The sequence below is a fragment of the Hypanus sabinus genome, chromosome 1 (genome assembly GCF_030144855.1).
Source record: "Hypanus sabinus isolate sHypSab1 chromosome 1, sHypSab1.hap1, whole genome shotgun sequence".
In the NCBI taxonomy this organism is placed as follows: domain Eukaryota; kingdom Metazoa; phylum Chordata; class Chondrichthyes; order Myliobatiformes; family Dasyatidae; genus Hypanus; species Hypanus sabinus.
This window is the reverse complement of record NC_082706.1, coordinates 71,574,167-71,600,779: the sequence shown is the minus strand read 5'-3', so window position 1 is coordinate 71,600,779 and position 26,613 is coordinate 71,574,167. Positions and strand designations below refer to the sequence as shown.

Genomic DNA, 26,613 nt, shown 5'->3' with positions numbered 1-26,613 from the left:
CTCAAACATGAGGCAGGGTTTGTGTCCACCAGCCAGAGACAACATCTCATTCATTAAAGCTGATGGAGGTCTGTCTCCCAAGCCATCCAGGTGCAGTAAACGGGCAGCCCGCTCACGCCGTGAGAGTCCGAAAGTCCTTATGAGCAGGGCTTTGAATTCCATGTACTTGCCGTCCGCTGGGGGAGACTGTACGAACTCCTCAACCTGGGCCACTGTGTCCTGGTCGAGGGAGCTCACCACGTAGTAGTAACGTGTGTCCTCTGAGGTTATCTGCCAAACGTGGAATTGAGCTTCTGCTTGCTGGAACCACAGGTGAGGTCACAGCGTCCAGAAGCTTGGCAGTTTCAACGAAACTGCATGAACAGATGCGGCATTGTTCATCTCAGGTCCAAATATTGTTTGGACCGTCGGGGTCACCAATTGTAGCGGTGTGCTACACGCAGCGCTAAAATAACGACATGGAGTCAGTAAACTGCAGTTAAAGAAGATTTTTTTCGAACTTCGCGGCTTCGCTTTAAAGCCTCCCTGATCCCGCCCTCCCCGGGCGCGGATGCTGTAGGAGGCACATATTCACAGTCCCGCGCGAGCTTTTCCCTTTGTTAGTGAAGCAGACCTGGCGCCCTTTTGGGACTGGCCTTTATGCCGGCGCGCTGGCTATTTGTGAGCCGGTTCGAGTGCGCTAGGAAATGGGTCGCCACAGTATCTCCAAAACTGAATGCTTGAAACTTCAGTGAAGAAAACAGTTGCGAGCTGTCTTACTACGTATTTCTCAGCAACTATCAGTGACAAAAGTCACTGCTTTCTGAACACAAGCCCACGCAATTGATGCAAACTAGCATCCCAAATAAACAAATGGAATACTGGCTATTTTCTCAATTAGTTTTTGTCCCAAATAAGCAGCTGTCCCAATTAACTGGAATTCATTGTATTTAAAAAACACTGGAATCAGGTTGCCTGTCTGTTAGTTAACTAAGCAAAGCAATGAGAAAGCCGAAAGATGAGGGAAAAAAACAAGTTATTTTCTTGAAAGGACAAAAAAAAGTTTTGGAATTTCAAACCAGATCAAATTTTTTATTACTGTCGCACATATTAAAAAACAAAGTTTAAAAAAGAAACACAAATTAATTTGGAGCTCCTACCAACCAGAATTCAATCCACTGCCCAACTGGATCTATGAGCAATTCAATAAAAAATAATTCAGCCAAAGAACAAGTTGTTATACCACCTTAAATATCAGTATAATATTGACCAATTTCTATTGGCCACTTTATTCCCTAAACTTTTATGTTTTGAAATAAACACATAGAACACTTTTTTAAATAAACAGAGACCTAGAAAAGTACTTCAAAATATTACACACATTCAGATCATAGCAGATTCAACTAACTTTGACTGTATGAAATAAATACTGAGCATTAACCAAAATCAATACCATTACTTATGTATTTGACATTTGTTGGTAATTTAACAAGCAGTCTTTCAACTGAAACTAGAACTTCTTCCCAGAGGACCTAATGATTATTTTACATTTTCCATTGTGATATTATGGACAATTTCTCAACTTAAGCCTTAACTCGTGATGTAAAAGATTTCCCTCCAGCACATTTTGAATGCTACATTAAAATGCTTAATTTATTGTACCTCAATCATGCAACCCAAACCCATCTCAGTTTGATATTTGGATAACTCCCTCCACAAAGTAGTTTGCCCCAATGATCTTTTCGGAAGGAAGCTAATCTCGCATTTCTATATTTTCCATTGCTAATATACTATTAGAAAATCTGCAAAACTAACTACACAGGAAAAATCTCCTTTCAACACTATTCATTAGTGATTACAATTCTTCAATGCAAGTGGCTTGTCATGAAACAGCATCCCAAAACTAATGTCCAAACCTTGCTACCTAGAACAGGCCAAAAAACCATAAGATATAGAAGCAGAAGTAGGCCATTCAGTCCATCGAGTCTACTCTGCAATTCGATCATAGGTTGATCCAATTCTTCCAGTCATCCCCACTTCCCTGCCTTCTCCCCATACCCTTTGATGCCCTGACATATCTGTCTTAAATACACCGAATGTCTTGGCTTCCACAGCTGCTCAAATTCCACAGATTTACTACCCTCTGACAAAAGTAATTTCTCCGCAAAATGATTTGAGTAAAAAGCTCACAATGGTGAAAATGAGGTGGTCAAATAATTGGATAATGTAGGTTCAATTATATACAACACACCTTTGTCATATGCCTAAGTAGGTGGCTTTTTAGTTACTAAAGCAATGCACTACATGAAGGAATGCCACCATTATAATGGTTTTTGACTATGGTGATGTTCTATAATACCAAAATAACTGTTCAAATAGCAGTTTAATGATTAGCCCTTCTACTAACTCACAATATTTCTTGCTGAATAAGCAATTAATATTGTTTATTCCTAATGTTTTGGGAGCTGCATAAAGTATACTCCAACTATGAGATATTTTATCAGGGTGCACACAATTGGACAGGGAAAAATATTTTTAAAAAAACATTAATGATTAAGGGAAAAAATCTAGCAAGGTCAAAAGAACACAAGTTATAAATCTTAAAACTTCTTAAAACTGCATTAGTACACTACACTTGTAAGTAAACCACACTTTTCCAGTACCAATCTACTGAGCAACAATTGCTTATTTCAAGTCATAAACAAGAGGTTCTGCAGATGCTGCAGGGGAGAGTTTAAACTACCATTGCTGGAGAGTAGGAACCAAACTGAAGAGACGGTTGGCTCACAAATAAAGAAAGCTTGGAGACAATGCGAGAGGGAGGATAGGTAGGTGATCGAGAAGGGACTGTTGGTTTGAGATGTGTCTATTTTAATGCAAGGTATTATGAACAAAGCGAATGAGCTTAGGGTGTTGATCAGTACTTGGAACAATGTTGTGGCCATTAAAGAGACTTGGATGGTTCAGGGGCAAGAATGGTTATTTTGAGTGCCAGGCTTCACATGTTTCAGAAAGGACAGGGTGGGAGGCAAAAGAGGTGGGAACATGGCACTGTTGATCAGCGATGGTGTCACGACCGTAGAAAAGGAGGAAGACATGGAGGGATTGTCTACAGAGTCTCTGTACATGGAAGTTTGGAACAGGAAAGGGCCAATAACTCTACTTTTTTTTATATAGACCACCCAATAGTAACAGGGACATCAAAGAGCAGATAGGGAGACAGATCCTGGAAAGGTGTAATAATAACAGGGTTCTCATGGTGGGAGATTTTAATTTTCAAAATATTGATTGGCATGTCCCAAGAGTGAGGGGTTTAGATGGGGTGGAGTTTGTTAGGTGTGTTCAAGAAGGTTTCTTGACACAATATGTAGATAAGCCTACAAGACGAGAGGCTGTACTTGATCTGATATAGGGAAATGAATCTGGTCAGGTGTCAGATCTTTCAGTGGGAGAGCATTCTGGAGATAGTGATCACAACTCTATCTCTTTTACCATAGCATTGGAGAGGGATAGGAACAGACAAGTTAGGAAAGCGTTTAGCTGGAGTAAGGAGAAATATGAGGATATCAGGCAGGAACTTGGAAGCATAAATTAGAAACAGATGTTCTCAGGGAAATGAATGGAAGAAATGTGGCAAATATTCAGGGGATATTTAAGTGCAATTCTGCATAGGTACGTTCCAATGAGGCAGGGAAAGGATGGTAGGATACAGGAACTGTGGTGTACAAAAGCTGTTGTAAATCTCGTCAAGGAGAAAAGAAGAGCTTATGAAAGGTTAAAAAAGCTAGGTAATGATAAAGAGCTAGAAGATCACATGGCTAGCACGAAGGAACTTAAGAAGGAAATTAGGAGAGACAAAAGCGGCCATGAGAAGGCCGTGGTGGACAGGATAAAAGAAAACCCCAAGACATTCTACAAGTATGTTAAGAGCAAGAGGATAAGATGTGAGAGAATAGGACCAATCAAGTGTGACAGTAGAAAAGTGGGCATGGAACCAGAGGAGATAGCAAAGGTACTTAATGAATACCTTGCTCCAGAATTCACTATGGAATAGGATCTTGGTGATTGTAGGGATGACTTGCAGTGGACTGAAAAGCTTGAGCATATAGATATAAGAAAGAGGATGTGCTGGAACTTTTGGAAAGCATCAAGTTGGATAAGTCATCGAGACTGGATGAGATGTACCCCAGGCTACTGTGGGAGGCGAAGGAGGAGATTGCTGAGCCTCTGGCAATGACCTTTGCATCATCAATGGTGACGGGAGAGGTTCCGGAGGATTGGAGGGTTGCAATGTTGTTCCATTATTCAAGAAAGGGAGTAGAGATAGCCCAGGAATTTATAGACCAGTGAGTCTTACTTCAGTGGTTGGTAATTGATGGAGAAGATCTTGAGAGGCAGGATTTATGAACATTTGAAGAGGTATAATATGATTAGGAATAGCATTGCTTTGTGTATCCAGAACTGGCTTGCCAACACTAGGCAAACAGTGGTTGTAGACGGGTCATATTCTGCATGGGGTTCGGTCACCAGTGGTGTGTGTCAGGGATCCGTTCTGGGACCCCTACTCTTCGTGATTTTTGTAAATGACCTGGACAAAGAAGTGGCAGTATGGGTTAGTAAATTCGCTGATGACACAAAGGTTGGAGGTGTTGTGGATAGTGTGTCAGAGGTCACAGCGGGACATTGATGGGATGCAAAAATGGGCAGATGGAGTTCAACCCAAATAAGTGTGAGGTGGTTCATTCCTGTAGGTCAAATATGATGACAGAATATAGTATTAATGGTAAGACTCTTGGCAGTGTGAAGGATCAGAGGAATCTTGGGGTCCGAGTCTACAAGACATTCAAGGGCTACCTTAAGAAAGCATACAATGCATTGGCCTTCATCAATTGTGGGATTGAGTTCAGGAGCCAAGAGGTAATGTTGCCGCTATATGGCATCCTGGTCAGACCACAATTGGAGTACAATGCTCAGTTCTGGTCGCCTCACTATAGGAAGGATGTGGAAGCCATAGCAAGGGTGCAGAAGAGATTTACAAGGATGTTGCCTGGATTGGGGAGCATGCCTTATGAGAATAGGTTGAGTGAATTCGGCTTTTTTTCCTTGGGGTGACGGAGGATCAAAGGTGATCTGATAGAGGTGTATAAGATGATGAGAGGCATTGATCGTGTGGATAGTCAGAGGCTTTTTCCCAAGGCTGAAATGGCTAGCACGAGAAGGCAGTTTTAAGGTGCTTGTAAGTAGGTACAGAGGAGCTATCAAGGGTAAGTTGTTTTTTTTAATGCAGAGAGTGGTGATTGCATGGAATGGGTTGCTGGTGACAGTGGTGAGGTGGATATGACAGTCTTTTAAGAGACTCTTAGATAGGTATATGGAGCTCTGAAAACTAGAGGATAACCCTAGGTACTATCTAGGGTTATCCTCTAACTAGAGGATAACCCGAGGTATTTTGAAAACTATATCAGCAAGTTTGCTGACGATACTAAACTGGGTGGCAGTGTGACATGCGAAGAGGACATTAGGAGAATACAGGGAGACTTGGATAGGCTGAGTGAGTGGGCAGATACTTGGCAGATGTCATTCAATGTGAATAAATGTGAAGTTATCCACTTTGGAAGCTGGAACAAGAGGGCAGAGTATTGTCTGAACGGTGTCGAGTTAGGTAAGAGAGAAATGCAAAGAGACCTAGGAGTCCTAGTTCACCAGTCAATGAAGGTGAATGAGCAAGTGCAACAGGCAGTGAAGAGGGCAAATGGAATGTTGACCTTTGTTACAAGGGGAATTGAATACAAGAGCAAGGATGTTCTTTTGCATTTGTACAGGGCCCTGGTGAGACCACACCTGGAATATTGTGTACAGTTTTGGTCTCCAGGTTTAAGGAAGGACATTCTGGCAATTGAGGAAGTGCAGCGTAGATTCACTAGGTTGATTCCTGGGATGGCAGGGCTGTCTTACGCAGGGAGATTGGAGAGATTGGGCTTGTACACACTGGAATTGAGGAGATTGAGAGGGGATCTGATTGAAACGTTTAAGATAATTAAAGGATTTGATAGGATTGAGGCAGGAAATATGTTCCAGATGTTGGGAGAGTCCAGTACCAGAGGGCATGGATTGAGAATAAGGTCAGTTATTTAAAACAGAGTTGAGGAAGAGCTTCTTCTCCCAGAGAGTTGTGGAGGTGTGGAATGCACTGCCTCGGAAGACGGTGGAGGCCAATTCTCTGGATGCTTTCAAGAAGGAGCTGGATAGATATCTGATGGATAGGGGAATCAAGGGATATGGGGATATGGGGCAGGGACTGGGTATTGATAGTGAATGATCAGCCATGATCTCAGAATGGCGGTGCAGACTCGAGGGGTCGAATGGTCTACTTCTGCACCTATTGTCTATTGTCTATTATCTAAATGGAGTCAGATTACTATCTAAATGGAAAGTTAGGAAAAGGGGAAGTACCACGAGACCTAGGTGTTCTTGTACATCAGTCAATGAAAGCAAGCATGCAGGTACAGCAGGCAGTGAAGAAAGCTAATGGCATGCTGGCTTTTATAACAAGAGGAATTGAGTATAGGAGTAAAGAGGTCCTTCTGCAGCTGTACAGGGCCCTGGTGAGACCCCACCTGGAGTATTGCGTGCAGTTTTGGTCTCCAAATTTGAGGAAGGACATTCTTGCTATTGAGGGAGTGCAGCATAGGTTCACAAGGTTAATTCCTGGAATGGCAGGACTGTCATATGTTGAAAGATTGGAGCGACTGGGCTTGTATACATTGGAATTTAGAAGGATGACAGGGGATCTGATTGAAATATATAAGATTATTAAGGGATTGGACACACTGGAGGCAGAAAGCATGTTCCCGCTGATGGGTGAGTCCAGAACTAGAGGCCACAGTTTAAGAATAAGGGGTAGGCCATTTAGAACAAAGATGTGGAAAAACTTTTTCACCCAGAGAGTGGTGGATATGTGGAATGCTCTGCCCCAGAAGGCAGTGGAGGCCAAGTCTCTGGATGCATTCAAGAGAGAGTTAGATAGAGCTCTTATAGATAGCGGGGTCAAGGGATATGGGGAGAGGGCAGGAACGGGGTACTGATTGTGTATGATCAGCCATGATCACAGTGAATGGCAGTGCCCTTTGTAACTTCTCAGGTAAGGATATCAGCACAGCTTTGAGGGCAAAAGAGCCTGTATTGTGCTGTAGGTTTTCTATGTTTCTATGCTGGAAATCCAGAGCAACACACACAAAATGTTGGAGGAACTCAGCAGGTCAGGCAGCATCTATGGAAAGGAATAAACAGATGGCATTTCGTGTCAGGACTCTTCATCAGGCTTATTTCAAGTCTTCTTCAAAATCTGTTACTTAACATTTTTATCTTCTGATACTACTAATACTAAATGGAAACTACACATAATATATCACAAAGAAAAACACTCCATACCACCTATTGCGATTAAATTATATGGAGCTTCAGCAGTTCAAGTAAGACATCTGAAGACTTAAGTGGTGATAAACTTCTAAATTTGAAGACATTTACTTCATGAAATATCCCAAGTACAGATCAAATCTACTAAATTATTAATAGTGCTACTTGCGCCCATGATTTAATTTTTATCCTGATGTTTAGTCTCTGAGTAGAAATACATGTGCCATATTTTCTATTTTCCAGTAGTCGCAGTTTGAAGAAAGAATGCCAAAATTCATTTTTCATTCAGATACTTGTAAAGATGCTACAATATCTACATTATTAAAATTAAACAGGCACAAAATTCTAAGTTTTGAAGCATTTTCAAATACATTTAACAAATTTAATACAGTTCTCATAACTACACAGTTTAAACTGACCTTAACTGTAATTAATGAAAGATGGGTATAAACAACTCTCTTATTTAAAACTAGCTGCTTTATCTTGAGAACACAAAAACAATAATATTCTAACTGCGAGAATTTACAATCATATTAATTTCTTTTGTAAAATAACATTTTCCTTGACATAGCCAAAGAGAAAACCATTCACTCAAAAATATTTTGCACAAAATATCACACAGAATTTCAGAATGCCTATATGTTTAAGTTGCAACATGATAAATGCATGGGGGAGCTATAAATTCCACCAACTGACATATAAACAACCCCCATGATGTGACTATGCAGCATCAAGGAGGTAACCTTACAGCTCAATGACAATCTAATAATACAACTCCTTCCTGATTCACTTGATCCGCAACATACTATTACCACTGTAATGCTACCTTAATTGCCACATTTAATTGTATCCTGGATAATGCAGTACCTGACTACAGTACCGAGTCATGTAATCTGCAGAATTTCTCTGATGACTCAGTAATAGTTGGTGTATAAACGGTGGACCAGAGGATGAATACAGGACCTTGGTCTGGTGAAGAACTTTGTAAAATGGTGTAAGCTGAATCATCTGCAGCTCAACATCAGCAAGACAAGGGAGGTGGTCATGGACTTCAGGAAGACTAAGTATACATTGCTCCCTACAACAACACACACAAAATGCTAGTAGAACACAGCAGGCCAGGCAGCATCTATAGGGAGAAGCACTGTCGACGTTTCGGGCTGAGACCCTTCGTCCCTATAGATGCTGCCTGGCCTGCTATGTCCCACCAGCATTTTGTGTGTGTTGTTGTTTGAATTTCCAGCATCTGCAGATTTCCTCGTGTTTGCTTTTTAAATACATTGCTTCCTGTTACTGTTAATGGTGAGGATGTGGATGTGGTGAGGGCCTACAAATATCTGGAGGGTGACAACAGACAACAGACAATAGGTGCAGGAGTAGGCCATTCGGCCCTTTGAACCTGCCCCACCATTCACTGTGATCATGGCTGATCATCCACAATCAGTGCCCCGTTCCTGCCTTCTCCCCATATCCCTTAACTCCGCTATCTTTAAGAGCTCTATCTAACGGATGACAGACAGAGGTTGTGTAGAATAAGGGCCACAGTCACTTGTTCTACCAGTCTTTTGTCACCAGTACAATCTTCGGTGCAGTGGTATGCTGGGGCAATGGCATCAACAAGGGTGATGGCAACAGACTCAATAAACTGATTAGAAAGGCTGGCTCTGTCATAGGAATCAACCTGGACACACTAGAGCTGTGGCAGAACAAAGGACCCTGTAGAAATTCCTGGCAATTCTATAAAATGTTTCTCACCCCCTGCTTGCCGCCTTGGCTGAACAGAGGAGGACTTTTAGTAATAGACCAAGACAACTGCACTGCTCCGGATAGCACTGTATTATGTCATTCTTACCCTCAGCTATTAGGCTCTATAATGAGTCAACCTATAGCCTAGGAAGTGATGACTCCCTCCTGTTAGACTGTGGTAACACATTTTTTTATTCTTTCTACTTCTCTTCTAATACTGTACAGATGTCCTCCGTTTTTCGAACGTTTGCTTTACATCAACTCGCTGTTACGAAAGACCTACGTTAGTTACCTGTTTTCGCTAACAGAGGTGTTACGACAAAAGGCAGCGTGCGCCGAGCAGCCAAGTTCCTCCCCCGGAACTGCTTTCTAGCCGGCATTGCTTAAACTCGTGCCTGTGAGCATTTGTGGTTTATGTCAATTTGTTTTGTGCATCAGTTAGCAAGATGAGTTCTAAAGTATTGGAAAAGCCTAAAAGAGCATGTAAGGGTGTTACACCCTTAAAACTAGACATAATAAAGCATTTTGATCATGGTGAACAAAGTAAGGAGATAGTGAGTTTGGTTGAGAGTTTGTGGAAGTTAACGAAGACGATGTTGAAGAGGTTTTGGCATCCCATGACCAAGAACTGAGAGATGAAGAGCTGTTGAAGAGTAAAGGATAGCAATTGAAACTGAACGCAGTAGTGAAGACGTCCAGGAACTGAACGTGAAGCAATTGCGTGAGATTTTCGCTGCGACTGACAATGCTGCAATGATTGCAAAAAAGTATGACCTTAATTTTGAAAGGGTATGTAGATTTAGGGCATACTTGCAGGATGCTTTGAGTGCTTACAAAGAACTGTATAATACAAAATGCACACGGCTAAGCAGTCAAGCATACTGTCGTTTTTCAAACCTTCCACAGCCACAGCAGACAACAAAACTCAACCTTCGACATTGAGGCAGGCAGACATAGAAGAAGGTGACCTGCTACCCTAATGGAAACAGATGATGTTAAGATGACACCCCAGTCTCCTCTACCTCCCACCACTCCAACCTCCGACAACTCAGCCTAACACACCATCATCAGTGTGCTCACTGTCTTCCCAATTCCAGTAAGTGAAACTACACTGGGCGTACATTATTTCTACGTTATATAGGCTGTGTGTTTTTATGTTTTATTTGGTAGCTTCATAGCTTAAAGGTTACTGGAAAGTGTGCTTCTGCCGGGAGCGCTTGCATGAGATTTTTGCTGCGGTGGACAGTGCTGCCATAATTGCATAAAAGTATTCCTACATTATATAGGCTGTGTATTTATCAGATCATTCCTGCTTTTACTATATGTTACTGTTATTTTAGGTTTTATGTGTTATTTGGCATGATCTGGTAGGTTATTTTTTGGGTCTGCGAACGCTCACAGATTTTTCCCATATAAATAAATGGTAATTGCTTATTCACTTTACGACATTCCAGCTTACGACCGCTTCATAGGAACGCTCTACCTTCGAATAGCGCAGGAAACCTGTATTTCTATTTGGGCACTTATAATGCCACTTTCACACTGTAATTTCCTTTGGTATCAATAAAGTATTTATCTATTTAATTCACAATGTACAAATAAAAAAAGTTTACTGGTAAAATAATTTAATACCCTAACAGGAGGAAATGTTGACAATAAAAGTTGAATATTTAATGATTACCAGTAAAAGTCAAAAGGTAAACATTAAAGAACTACAGATATGCTGTAGTTTTTCCGCAATCTGTTTAATATTTTTAAATAACACATGTAAATACAATTGTATTTATAATAAATATATAAACTAGTTTGCCCAACATTAATTACTTCAGCACCCAGGGCATGCCCTTTTCTCACTATTAATATTAGGTAGGAGGTACAGAAGCCTGAAGGCACAACACTCAGCGATTCAGGAACAGCGTCTTCCCCTCTGCCATCGATTCCTAAATGGGCATCGAACCCTTGGACACTACCTCACTTTTTTTTTAATATATATTATTGGTTTCTTGCATCATTTTTGATCTATTCAACATGTGTATACTGTGATTGATTTATTTATTAATTATTATTATTTGATTTGTTTTTTTCTTCTATATAATATATTGCATTGAATTGCTGCTAAGTTTAGAGTTGGAAATAGGGAGCAGCTGAGGACAATACAGATGGACCTGAAAGCCAAGATCAGGGAGGCTAAAGACAGGTATAGGAGGAAGCTTGAGTGGAAACTCCAGCAGAACAACATGAGAGAGGTCTGGAGTGGGATGAGGATCATCACTGGGTTCCGGCAAACTAACAACAGAGGAGCTGAAGGCAGTGCTGTCAGGGCTAACGAACTTAACCTGTTCTTCAACAGAATTGACACTGTGGCCCCTGCCCATCCCCCACGATTCATCTGTTGTCGGCCCCCAACCAACACATACTCCACTCTCCCCTCCTACCCCTCCTCACAGCCCCCCACCCTGCTCTCATGACTACAACCCTCCCACACCTGAAACCACCACGGTGGGCCTCACAGCTAAACAGGTGAGAAGACAACTGAAACGTCTTCACCCAAGCAAGGCTGCAGGCCCAGATGGTGTCAGCCCCAGGGTGCTCAAAGCCTGTGCCCCCCCCCCCCCAGCTTTATAGAGTACTTCACCATGTCTTCAACCTGAGCATGAGTCTCCAGAGGGTTCCTGTGCTGTGAAAGATGTCCTACCTTGTTCCTGTACTGAAGATGCTGCGCCCCAGTGGCTCCAATGACTACAGACCGGTGGCATTGACATCCCACATCATGAAGACGCTGGAGAGACTTGTTCCAGAGCAGCTCCGGCCTATGGTTAGGCCACACTTAGACCCATTCCAGTTCGCCTACCAGCCACGACTACGAGTTGAGGATGCCATCGTCTACCTGCTGAACTGTGTCTATGCCCACCTGGACAAGCCAGCAAGCACTGTGAGGATCATGTTTTTTGACTTCTCCAGTGCGTTCAATACCATCCACCCTGCTCTGCTGGATGAGAAGCTGACAGCGATGCATATGGATGCTTCCTTGGTGTCATGGATTATTGATTACCTGACTGGCAGACCACAGTACATGCACTTGCAACACTGTGTATCAGAGTGGTCAGCAGCACTGGGGCTCCACAGGGGACTGTCCTGTCTCCCTTTCTCTTCACCATCTACACCTCGGACTTCAACTACTGCAGAGTCTTGCCATCTTCAGAAGTTTTCTGATGACTCTGCCATAGTTGGATGCATCAGCAAGGGAGATAAGGCGGAGTACAGGGCTACGGTGGGAAACTTTGTCAGAATCATCTGCAGCTTAATGTGAAAAAGACTAAAGAGCTGGTGGTGGACCTGAGGAGGACTAAGGAACTGGTGACCCCTGTTTCCATCCAAGGGGTCAGTGCGGACATGGTGGAGGATTACAAATACCTGGGGATATGAATTGACAATAAACTGGACTGGTCAAAGAACACTGAGGCTGTCTACAAGAAGGGTCAGAGCCGTCTCTATCTCCTGAGGAGACTGAGGTTCTTTAACATCTGCCGGATGATGCTGAGGATATTCTACGAGTCTGTGCTGGCCAGTGCTATCATGTGTGCTGTTGTGTGCTGGGGCAGCAGGCTGAGGGTAGCAGACAGCAACAGAATCAACAAACTCATTTGTAAGACCAGTGATGTTGTGGGAGTGGAACTGGACTCTCTGATAGTGGGGTCTGAAAAGAGGATGCAGTCCAAGTTGCATGCCATCTTGGACAATGTCTCCCATCCACTCCATAATGTACTGGTTAGGCACAGGGGTACATTCAGCCAGAAACTCATTCCACCGAGATGCAACACTGAGCGTCATAGGAAGTCTGTGGCCATCAAACTTTACAACTCCTCCCTCGGAGTGTCAGACACCCTGAGTCAATAGGCTGGTCCTGGACTTATTTCCACTTGGCATAATTAACATATTATTATTTAATTATTTACAGTTTTGTATTGCTATATTTCTACACTATTCTTGGTTGGTGAGACTGTAACGAAACCCAATTTCCCTCGGGATCAAAAAAGTATGTCTGTCTGTCTGTTAACAATTTTCATGACACATGCCGGTGATAATAAACCGGATTCTGATTCTGACAAGATGGTCACTAAAACATTTTAAATACCCATGTCTCTTTGTACTAATCTTGTGTTTCTTACAGTATGTCCACTTTCATACACTGAAAGAAATGTCAGAAAAGGGCCAATTTCACTGGTCAAGAGAAAAGGAAGCTGTAGATAGACTGACTTTAGTGGAACCAATCAAAGCCTTAAGGCTAAGTAAACAGCCTACCAGCTACATCTGCAGAAGTTGAGGCAAGACACACTGAATGAAACTGCAGCATGTCTGCCAACTGCTTGAAGTAATCCTCCAATGGCAGATTCTAAACAGCAGCAGCTGCTTTTGCTGACTCAGGTGGCCCTTCTCTTCATACTATTATCATGTTTGAACTACCCAATAAAGAGCTATGTGTAGAGAAAGAGGAGCTATGATCCAACCCTGCATGAGCACTCAAGACTGCAGACCTTCAAAAACTAGGTCAACCACCCGGTGTGTTATTATGATCCTGACACCTGTCTCTCAGGCTTGAGTTGAATACCAACCAGCTAGCTGGGCAAATAGCCAAGGCCTCTTAATGTGAGGAAAACCAAACTGGCCACTGCTCATTTTCTCCCACATACGCCATGGTGCTTGGAAACCTCACCCAAGTCAACACAACCTTCCTAGTAAACCTCAGTTCAGCTGGCATACTTCATTTTGCCACAATCATGCAATATCATGGAAGGAATTAAAACCTATATCCCAGTGACAACAATACTAACACAGCAAATCTGCTGCAAGGGCACATTATCTCACTAATTCATAAATTAGTTAGCATCTTAGCCAAATTAAAGATTAAGCTGAAATTATTGCTGAAAATATGACCAATCTATACCCTGAGAATAGACACTATAGGTGTTGATTTATTATTGTCACATGCACCAAGATACAAAGAAAAGCTTGTCTTGAATAGTGCATATCAATTGATACACATCAATCGATACACATCAATCAATTGATACACAGTACATGAAGTTAAAATTATGTAAAATAACAATGCAAAATAAAGTAATTGCTTCCAAAAAGTGTGCTGCCAGGTAAATGATAAAGTGCAAGATTACAATGAGATAGACTGAGGCCAAGAATCCATTTTATTGTACAAGAGGTCCATTCAAAAGTCTGATAACAGTGGGATAGAAGTTGTCCTTAAGCTTGGTGCATGCAAGCTATCTATCTTCTGCATGTTTGGAGGGAGAAAGAGAAGATGTCCAGGGTGGGAAGGATCTTTGATTATGCTGGCTGCTTTACTGAGGCATTGAGCAGTACAGACAGAGTCCACAAACAATACTGGATACACTTTCAGCACAAACTTTATACAGACATCTTAAAAATTGAGCAAAATCTTTCCTATTTTTCACAAGCTTAATGTTTCTACACTAGTCCTTGAACACACAACATTCTGCTTATCCAGAATCCTTCAATAAAAAGTTTGGTTTCACAGCTACCCACACAGGCAATTGCCTGACTGCTATAATTGCCAACATTACCTCTAACTTCCAATATAACCAAGTTCACAGATATATCACAGTTCACTGTTATCATATACAATGCTCATTCTGCAATTTTATCTATCTACTAGGTGGTCTATTATTTGCTTATATTCAGTGATATTTACAATATTGCAAAGTCAAGTACGTAAACAAGGTAATTCTTAGTAATATCATTTTTTAACAAAAACATCCACTTCTCTTCGAGACAGTATGCTTCACTTACATGCCAAAACTGTTCACTTATTTTACAGAGCACAGGTTAAGCAAAACAGAAGCCACAATGTAATTTAAGCATTTGTGCAATATTACAGAAGTTTTATATTCAGAAAATAGGAGGGGTGAGTGTTAAGCTCATGGCCTAAGGTAGGAGTCAATTTTAGAAAATTTAGCATATTTATTTTTTTAACATAGTCCCCTCCTACATTTACACACTTAGTCCAGCTGTCGTGGAGCATATGGATCCCTTCTTTGTAGAAGTCAGCACCTTGGACCTCTAGAAGTGGTCCACAGCAGGGGTGATTGATAAGTTTGTGGCCTAGGGTAGAAGGAAATGAGTTATCAACCTCAAACTTTCCGCATAATCACTCAAAGAGTTGAACTGCATGTGCATGTAACGACAGCTGTATGACTCATCTCCTTCCACCTTATGCCACAAACTTATCAATCAGTTCTACTGTGGACCACTACTGGAGGTCCAGGACACTGACTTCTACAAAGAAGGATCTGTATGCTCCACAACCTCTGGACTAAGTGTGTAAATGTAGAAGGGGACTATGTTGAAAAATAAATGTGCTAGGTTTTCTAAAATTGACTCTACCTTATGCCACAAACTTATCAATCACCCCTCATAAAAGACCCTATTGTGTCGCTGTTGTTTTTGTTTCAGAGACTCTGAGATAGGTACTTGAAGCTTAGAAAAATAGAGGGTAATGCAGTAGGGTAATTCTAAGCAGTTTCTAGGGTAGGCTACATGGTGGTCCGAAGGTCCTGTAATGTGCTGTAGATTTCTATGATTCTATGAAAAACAAATTAGAAATAATGCTTTTTACAAAGAGCCTTCCAACAAACAAAAACTAAAGAACATAGGAAATTGAAGTAAGAGTAGGCCATCTGGTCCATTGAGCCTGCTTCACCATTCATGGCTGATCTGGCCATGGACTCTTCACCACCTACCTGCCTTTTCCACATAGCCCTTAATTCCCTTACTCTGCAAAAATCTATCCAACCTCTTCTCAAATATATTTACAGACGTAGTCTCCACTGCTTCATTAGGCAGAGAATTCCACAGATTCACCACCTTCTGGGAAAAACAGTTCCTCTGGGGTAAAGGAGCATCGGCTCCATGCATAACACTTCAAATGCACATTAACTGAAAATCCATTTAAGTTTGATCCTGATCCTGGTCGTGATAGAACATTACAACATAGTACAGTCATTTGACCCACATTGTGCTGACCTTTTAATCTACTGTAAGATCAATAAGCCTTCCCTCCTACATATCCCTTCATTTTTCTATCGCCCATGTGCCTATCTTACTCTTGTCCCTCATGTATCTGCCTCTATGACCACTCCTCGTAGTGCATTCCAGACACCCACCATTCTATTTGTAAAGAAACCTAACCTGTGACATCCCACCCCCATTTATTCCTCCAATCACCTTAAAATTGTGCCCTGTCACATTAGTCATTTCTGCCCTGGGAAAATGTCTCTGTCTGCCCATGTGAGCTATGCTTTAATCATCCTCTACTAAGTCACCTCTCATCCTCCTTTGCTCCAAAGCCCTAGCTCGCTCAACCTATCCTTATAAGACATACTCTCAACTCCAGGTAAATCTCCTCTACACCTCTAAAGCTTCAACATCCTTCGTATAATGAGACAACCAGAACTGAACACAAGTTTACAAATGTGGTCTAACGAGGGTTTTATAGAACTACATTTCCTTGCGGCCCTTGAATTCAATTCCTCGACTAATGAAGGTCAACACACCATATGCTTTCTTAACAGCCCTATCAAATTGTGCAGCAACTTTGAGGGATCTATGTATGTAGACCCCAAGATCCCTCTGTTCTCCACACAGCTAAGAATCCTGCAATTAACTCAAGATTCTGCCTTCTAATTCAACCTTCCAAAGTGAATCACTTCACACTTTTTCAGACTGAACTCCACCTGCCACTTCTCAGCCCAGCTCTGAACCCTGTCCACGTCACAACTTTCTACACCAACAACCTTCATCTCATCTACGAACATACTTATCCACTTCCTCATCCATTTATCAGAATCGCAAAGAGCAAGTACCCAAGAACAGATTCCTGCAGAACACCACTGGTCACTGACCTCCAGGCAGAATATGTTCCATGTACAACCACCTTCTGCCTTCTATAGGCATGCCAATTCTGTATCCACAAAGCTAAGTTTCCTTGGATCCCATGTGTTTTGATTTTCTGAAAGGGCTTGCCATGGCCAACCTAATCATACATCTTACTTAAAATCCATATAGACCACACCCACTGCTCTACCTTCATCAAAATGCTTTGACACATCCTCAAAGAATTCAATCAGACTCATGAGGCTTGACCTGACTCATACAAAGCTATGTTGACCATCCTCAATCAGACTATGGTTCATCAAATTTTTGTAAATCCTGCCTTTAAGAATCTTCTCCAATAATTTGCCTACTACTGAAGACTTACCAGCCTATAATACCCAGGATTATCCAAACTCCCTTTCCTGAACAAAGCAATAATATTTGCCACCCTCCAATTATCTTGTGCTACTCCTGTGACTAGTGAGGAATCAAATATCATCACCAAAGGTGCTGCAATCTCTTCCCTCACCGATGAGGGAAAAGAGTATGTTTTGTGAGTAGCATAGGACTGGAGGCATGAATCTGTAAAAAAAAATGCTCGCACCTCCAAAACAGGCAGAAGAAAGAAATTCAAGGATCAACTTTATTCACCATATATATTTACATATTTTAGGCATTTGATGAGGTGTGTTGGAGCCACATGCAACAAAAAAAATTATAAAGAATTAAATATTATATAATAATCATGCTATAAGTATGGATTTGGAATAAAATGTGCATAAATACTGGCATGTATTTGCATTGCAAACAGCTTTATAAAATGTGGCTTAAAACGCTTATGGTGCACTGAAGTGCTTGAGGTAATAGAGGAGGGTGGGGCTAACTACAATGGTTGATCACTGACTGAAGTAGAAACTTTTAAGATGGAGTGAAGTTTTTGTTTTAATAGCCTCTAGTACTTTCCAGAAGGCAACTTTTAGAAAAGGCAGTTTGCTAGGATGTTGCTTGCATTTACGACTTCTTCCCTCAATAATTAATCCACCCAACTTTAAAACAGCTCTTACGAGGAAATCTGCAGATGCTGGAAATTCAAACAACAACAACACACAAAATGCTGGCGGAACACAGCACGCCAGGCAGCATCTATAGGGAGAAGCGCTGTCGACGTTTCGGGCTGAGACCCTTCGTCAAGTCTAACCGAAAGGAAAGATAGTAAGAGATTTGAAAGTAGTGGGGCAAATCTCTTAGCGTCGACAGCGCTTCTCCCTATAGATGCTGCCTGGCCTGCTGTGTTCCACCAGCATTTTGTGTGTGTTGTTGTTAAAACAGCTCTTATTGACTTTCTGAGAAAAGCATATTTAGTCTACACAAGGTCAAGACCTGCACCAATTAATTATCAATAAAACAAAATAAAGGCTAATCGCTATGAAACAAGTCACATGGAAAATAAAATACTCTTACAGACAACTGGTGATTTAAATTAAGGCACCACTTAATTACACTCATTGTTAGTTATGTCAAGTTTGTTTATACATTCTATGTAAATTATTCAAAGTTAATAAATCTTCATAGGCCCTTGCTAAGCACCACCCTCTAACACCAAGCGGATCATTGGCCTAAATCAGGCACTGTGGACCTGCACATCAGAGATGTTACATTTATAAATTCAAATTCTATACAATAAACCAGTAGTTTGCAAGGTCACACCTCAATAAATCACAGGATTCCTGTACTCAATTATTTTTGCTCTTGATTCCAGTATCTGAAGTTTTGTCTTTAATCGTCTTGTTTCCTATCATTAACATCTTAACAAGGTGGTACTTCACATCTATTAGTTCCTTTAAGATTTGCTTTACTCTACAATATTTGTGAACAAAATAAAACATTTCTCTCTAAACAATAATCAGAGCATTTACTTCCTTATAAATACCTTTGATGGTTAAATATTGGCTGGAGCAAGGAGAACTCCCTTGCTTTCTTCAAATTAGTACTTTAGCAGTTTTTCCAATCACTAAAAAGAATGGGAAGATACTTGCATAAGGTTTCTTTTATATAAAAAATATAACACAAGTGTAAATTTTATTGAAGTTCCTTTAATATCATAGAAACATAAAAAAACCTACAGCAGGCCCTTCGGCCCACAATGCTGTGCCAAACATGTCCTTACTTTAGAAGTTACCCAGAGTTACCCAGAGCCCTCTACTTTTCTAAACTAAATTGTACCCTGTCATGTTAGCCATTTCAGCCCTGGGAAAAACCTCTGACTATCCACGTGATTAATGCCTCTCATTTACACCTCTATCTGGTAACCACTCATCGTCCGTCGCTCCAAGCAGAAAAGGTTGAGTTCACTCAACCTATTCTCATAAGGCATGTTCCCCAAATATCATATTTGAATTTGCGATGAAATCTCTACAATGGCACTTGAATTCACAACATTCTGACCCCATTATCATGAATTGTACTCATGCAGATTCTTAACATAAGAACATTAAAAACAGGAGCAGGAGTGAGCCATCTGGCCTGTCAAGCCTGCTCCGCCATCCAATAATGGCTGATCTGGCCACAGACGCACTTCCACCTAGCTGCCTTTTCCCCATACCTTTAATTCTATCTAATCTCATTGTAAATATATTTACTGAGGTAGCCTCCACTTCTTCATTGGGCAGAGGATTCCACAGATTCACCACTGTCTGGGGAAAGCAGTTCCTCTTCACCTCCGTCCTAAATCTACTCCCCCAAATCTTGAGGCTATGTCCCCTAGTTCTAGTCTCACCTACCAGTGGAAACAACTATCCTGCCTCTATCTTATCTATCCCTTTCATAATTTTATATGCTTCTATAAGATCTCCTCTCATTCTTCTGAATTCCAGCGAGTACAGTCCCAGGCGATTCAATCTCTCCTCTTAGTCTAACCCCCCCCCTCATCTCTGGAATTTATCACCTCCAAAGCCAGTATATCCTTCTTCAAGTAAGGAGACCAGATCTGCACAGTGTACTTCAGGTGTGGCCTCACCAGTATAGTTTTTTACTTCAAAAACAGTGTGGTTTCAGTCCAAGAAGCTCAGCTACCCAAACAGGCAGTTGCCAATTAGTCAATATAATTGACTAATATTGACTAACTTGCAATATAAACACAACAGCTCAGAACTAGCAATACCTATTTCCAAAAGTGGCTCATACGTCAGCGGATACATAAGTGTAGTAAAAGGTTCAAACTCTGCATCCAGTATCAGGTAAATTATAAACTAAATTCAGATTAACAAGTTAAACAAATTGTTAGCGTGATTTTACACTTAGGTCATTTACATTTAGCAAATGGCTTTGGCTTCCAGTCTTCTGTTCCTTGATAATGTATTGTGGATTTAATTTGGAACAATGAATTCCTAAAAGCTATGAATCCCAGTCCAGACAATGCTGTCATCTGTGCGATGGATGAGAATCAGAAGGTGTGAAGTTTGTACATAGTTTCAAAAGAAAGCTTTCTATATACTTTTTAAATATGGGATTGTTCTTTGTGTTTAGCACATAAATATCGAGCTGGGCAAGCAGACCTTTCCACTGAAAGCGATCCCATATGATGCCTGCTGTACCTTATTTTGTCGAATAAAGAAGCTGCCTTGTACCTACCAGTAATCTTCTCTGACAATTTCATTCACGCAACAACACAAATAAGTTAAGAAACCACAATTATAGTGGATTCTGGTTAATTGGGCCATCGGTTAATCAGGGCAGCCCCTTATTTGGGACAACTCTTGAAGAACAAAAACTGATTGAGGAAAAAAAACGGGGTTTCTTTCATTTATTTGGGACATCATGCTGCTTAATTGGAACAAATGACTGTTGCCGCACAGTCAGCCGCATGAACTTGTGTGGTTGTTTGACACTACACCATGTTAGAGCGAACCGTGTTTAAATAACATCAGTGTGTATGCTTGGGTTATGTTATCCGTTTCGGCTGAGAGACTCCAATTCAAAAAGCAGTGATTTTTTGATCATTTTGCTTTTTTATTTTCACCTTTGCCAAGATCACTTGAAAAGATTTCATACAAGCTAAAAAATTACCCTACTGAACCAAATTATAAACCAGCCACCTAACTTCACTTATTGTCAGCTGGCAGAGATAACTAGAAAGCCGAAATCTACAATTGCACCTTTATACATCTGCACAATAAACTGCAAGAATGGGCATTATGCAAGGTACAACAGGGAACATCACGAGAAACAAAAACATGAAGGCAGGGATCTAGATGTTGAAGGGGATCTCAAACTATGGCTGGATGAGGTGTGCGTGTCAATGGACCAATGTTGTAAAGAAAGTGAGTCAGAGGAGCTAGCTAAGGTGGTCATGCAGATTTTAAAGCAATAGATTGTTAGTCTCGAAAGAAATGTTGTCACCACTGTTAGAGTAATTTTGGGGTTTAGGTCATTAACACTCAGTAAATGGCTTCAGCCACCAGTCTTCTGTTCCTTGACAATGCATTTCCTAAAAACTGTGAATACCAGCCCAGACCTGCTGTCATCTGTGGTGTTAAATTTGTATGTAGCTTCAAAGACAGCGTTAGCTATACTCTGTAAATATGTACTGTCCTGCATGTTTAGCATGTAAAATACCAAATAAGTGTATTATGGATTCAGTTTGGAACAATGGATTCCTGAATACCAGTCCAGATGCCGCTGGTGCCAATGGGATAAATGTAATCCGGAGGTGTGAAGTTTGTATGTAACTTCAAAGGAAAGCATTGTCTATACATAAAATTGTCCTTTGTGTTTAGTAAATAAATATCAAGCCCCACATTGGGCCAGCAGACCTTTCCACCGAAAGTGTCTCCATCAGTATGATGCCTGCTGAACCTTGTTTTGTCAAATAAAGAAGCTGCTTTTTATCTACCAGTAACTCTCTCTCTCTCCAATGGTTTCATTCATACAACAACCACATTAAATTCAAGGAAGCACTCATCAGTAAGATATAGTGCTGATGCTGTAAGTGTAGTCTATAAAGCACCAATTCCCTTCAAAACTTTTGCCAAGATGATAACTACAATGCCAATAAAACAACCCTTATCATGTCACACTGAACAGTTCCCTTGGCTACAAACACGCAACACTATCAGGCTCAAAGAAAGCAATGGATCACATAATGGATCGACTACCTGAACTAGGTGTCTGCGCTGATTTTGGTTGTTTAAAACAAAGTCAAATAAAAAAGCATGGAGTGTATGTTGGCTGAATTTCTCCATCAAAGAAATGAATTTTGTAGTACTATAGTAGTATTGATACTGTTCTATTTTTTTGTTTCATTTAAATACATAATTTGCTACTCAATTAAACTGTAGTTCATCTTTTTTATACGTTTTTAATTATTTCCATGAAACTTTGGCTAATTGGGGCAGTTATTTAATTGAGCCAAAATGTACAGGTCTGTAAGTACCTCGAATTAATCTGATGTGCTCCAATTCACTGCAGATGCTCAAATCCCTTATTCAACTTATTTCAATGCGGTGCACCTTAGGATCCAACAGAACACAAGACCTTATTTAACCTGTCTCAGTCCAGTGGACATTAGGACCCGGCGGCGGAGCTCTAAATCCGCAGTGTTTCTGTTCACAAAAATAATCACGATTGAAAATAAAGTGGAAATATTAAAGCGATCTGAAAGAGGTGAAATGCCATCGGTCATTGGAAAAGCGTTAGGCTACAGTCGGTCAATGATCTGAACAATTTTAAAGGATAAAGTGAGAAAGGCCCTGCCTCGATGAAAGCTACAATTATTACTATGCAACACAGTGGTTTAATTATTGGGTTTTGGGTTTTTGATCCTCCACATCAACCAGACATGAATTGAAAGTGCGCTCGGGGAAAAAAAATGTTGATCCCGATCCACGATAATAGACAATAGACAATAGGTGCAGAAGTAGACCATTCGGCCCCTCGAGTCTGCACCACCATTCTGAGATCATGGCTGATCATTCACTATCAATATCCAGTCCCTGCCTTGTCCCCATATCCCTTGATTCCCCTATCCATCAGATATCTATCCAGCTCCTTCTTGAAAGCATCCAGAGAATTGGCCTCCACCGTCTTCCGAGGCAGTGCATTCCACACCTCCACAATCTACGCTCATCCTCCCGTATCCTTTAAATCATCTCTAGACTACTTATAATACCTAATACAATGTAAATGCTATATAAAATAGTTGTTACTCTGCATTGTTTACGGAATAATGACAAGAAAAAAAAGTCTGTACATGCTCGAACAACAACTTCTTGGTTTTCTCGATTCGTAGCTGGTTGAATTTGCACATGCAGAACTCGCGGATAAGGAGAGCCGACTGTACTTTCAAAATTCAAGAGCAATGCTGTATTGCTTAGACATTATCTGTGCTAGGATGAACCTAGTGAACTTAAGTATTCTGGCAATATAGAATGCTTTCTCTTCCACCACTGTGAAGCAGAATATCACAGCAAATTCCTGGTTCTCCATTTTCTACTCCTGTGAGCATACAGGAAAATAGTGGCAACAATTGCTTTCATACAGAAGCAAAATAATTTGTGGAAAAAAAGTAAATGATGGAAAAGATCATTAAAACTGACAGCTCTCATACAGGTATTTTTTTCATTCTAAGTGAAAGGTCCCTACAAGTCAAGCTGGGGTGTCTTCACTTACAATTGCAAGTTGCTTAATTGGACAACACTCAATTTTGTTGCAGGTTTGCCAATCTTTCACTGGGATAATAGGGACTGTACCCAAAACTTTACAAAAAGAGTGGTGACAGAAAGCAATTAAAATTGAATGCTAAGTTCACAGAAGTAAAGAACTTCCCCACACAGAGTGGTTTGCTGGAACAAAGTGAGCAGAGTCTTATTATCAGTAATTACAAAGCAACATAAATCTTTAATTATATTTATGGCTTGGAGAACATTGAGAAAACTTTCAGGTGTAGGACTGAACCAAATTCAAATGAGCAATATGATCCAAACAAACTGTGTACAGATCTAAAAAGTGTTCAGATTAGATTCACACAGCATTTCTCTTAACAAGACTTGATATCACAACATTACCCTTTTCAATGTTGAAATTTTAAAGCTGTGGAAGTCAGCCACTTTTAATTATAATTCAAGGATTCCTTTATTTTGAAGCAGTTCTTTCCACACTAATCTGAAATTCCACAACCAGTGAATAACAGAAAAAAAACTAACCTATTGCTGCTACTGAATAAAATATCAAAGTGTACTTTCCTACTGTTTGAATTCAGCAGTAGATACTTTGATGGGTGACATAAATCACAATGGAAAGATACTTCTGCATGATCTAACTGGGGAAAACAGGAAAGCAATTCCTCATCAGATTCACCAAATCGCCTATTACTGAGCTGATCATTAATCTTCCTAAAGCAACACACCCAGAATGCTGGAGAAACTCAGTCAGGCAGGCTGCATCAGTGAAGAGAAATAAACTGTCAACATTTTAGGCCAAGACCTTTCATCAGGACTGAAAAAGGGGGAAGAAGCCAGAATAAAAAGGTGTGGGGAGGGGAAGAAATACAAGCTGACAGGTGAGGGTGGGAGAGTGGTATAGAGAAGCTGGGAGGTGATAGGTGAAAGAGCCAAGGGACTGAAGATGGAATCTGATAGGAGAGGAGAGTAGATCATAGCAGAAAGGGAAGGAGGAAGGGCACCAGAGGTGATGGGCAGTTGAGAAGGGGGCTAGAAGGGAGCAGAATGAGAATGGGAACAGTGAGAAAAAAAATAATTGTATTAATTAGAACATAGAAATCTACAGCACATTACAGGCCCTTTGTGCCGACCATGTAACTTACTCTAGAAACTGCCTAGAATTTCCCTAGCACATAGCTCTCTATTTTTCTAAGCTCCATATACCCATCTAAGAGGCTCTTAAAAGATCCTACTGTATCCGCTACCAGTGCCTCCGCCAGCAGTGCACTCCATGCACCCACCACTTTCTATGTGAAAAACTTACCCCTGACATCTCCTCTGTACTCATTTCCAAGCACCTTAAAATTCTGCCTCCTCGTCCATTTCAGTCCTGGGATAAAGCCTCTGGCTATTCACACAATCAATGCCTCTCATCATCTTATACACTTCTATCAGGTCACCTCTCATCCTCCATTGCTTCAAGGAGAAACGGCCAAGTTCACTCAACCTAGTCTCCTAAAGTACACCCTCTAATCTAGGCAACTAATCTAATCTAATCTAATCTAATCTCCTCTGCACTCTCTCTAAAGTATCCACATCCGTCCTGTTGTGAAGTGAACAGAACTAAACACAAGTGGGGTCTGACCAAGGTCTTATATAGTTGCAACATGACCTCATGGCTATTGTCCTCAGTCCCACAGCTGATGAATACCAATACCCCATTTGCCTTCTTAACAACACTGTCCGCCTGCGCAGCAGCTTTGAGTGTCCTATGGACATGGCCTCAAGATCTCTCAGATCCTTGACACTGCCAAGAGTCTTATCATTAATATTATATTCTGTCTTCAAATTTGACCTACCAAAATGAACCACTTCACACTTATCTGGGTTGAACTCCATCTGCCACTTCTCAGCCCAGATCTACATCCTATCAATGCCCTGCTGTAACCTCTGACAGCCCTCCACACTACCCACAACACCTCCAACCTTTGTGTAATCAGCAAGCTATTCTTAAGTACAATGATTTTGTTCTGGTAATTATTTTTTACAAATTCCCCACAGTATCACTGAAAGTGTATAGTGACCAATAGTGTATTGCATCATTGCTGCTCCAATGGCTTCAACAGCCTTTTGTTTATTGGGGCACATATGCATATACTTATAAAATGCAATGAAGGTTTCTATCTTAAACTTTCAGGGACCAAGTCCTAAAGCACTACCATTTTTTGTGCTAACATTTTTCCTCATATCCTCACTGATGTTTCCACAAAACTTTGACTATAACCCAGTTTTTACTCTAAACTACCAAAACTGTTCTTCTTCAGCCTCATCCATTCAAAACAAAAGCAAAGCAACCCCCTACAATTGCAAATCTCAAGATTTATTTTCTGTCCAGTTTGATATATATAGGGCTTCATTTGAAAACTTGTTAAAATTCACAGACTACATTAACCAACCCACCCCCTCAAAAATTCCATTACATCACCAAGCATGATTGATTTTGGAACAAATTCACTATCCATGTCTCAGAATAAATTTCAATAATTCATCCGCCACTTAAGCTAAAATTAATCACTTCTTACCAACTAATGGTTCAACTTGAACTACCTTTCAAACCTGCAGCAACAATCTTATGACCAAGGAAGACTAAAAACAATGGCCAGAGCCTGTGCAACTTCATTACTTCTTGCTTTCTACAACAGTGTAGGATATACTTAATGCAAATGCAAGGCTAACAATTTAGTTATTTAAAGATACAGCATGGTAACAGGCTTTTCTGGCCCAACAAGTTCACACCACCTGATTATACCCAATTTGGTAACAGGGAGAATGTACAAACTGCCTACACACAACAGTAGGAATTGAACCCTAGTCAGTGGTGCTGTAATAGTGTTAAGCTATTGCTATGGTA

The 26,613-nt window shown here is 40.8% G+C and overlaps 1 protein-coding gene across 12 annotated transcripts in view; it reads right to left on the bottom strand.

Annotated features, from left to right (window-relative positions):
- LOC132394572 (protein MTSS 1-like) overlaps positions 1-26,613 on the bottom strand; it is a 286,259-nt gene that overhangs the window by 220,920 nt on the left and 38,726 nt on the right. Inside the window, exon 4 of one of the 12 annotated variants that reach the window (XM_059970935.1) lies at positions 18,977-19,057. The exons of the other annotated variants lie outside the window; for them this stretch is intronic. The gene's annotated coding sequence lies outside the window, so the exon portion shown is untranslated. The remainder of the gene's footprint in view (positions 1-18,976; positions 19,058-26,613) is intronic. 12 annotated transcript variants of the gene reach the window in all.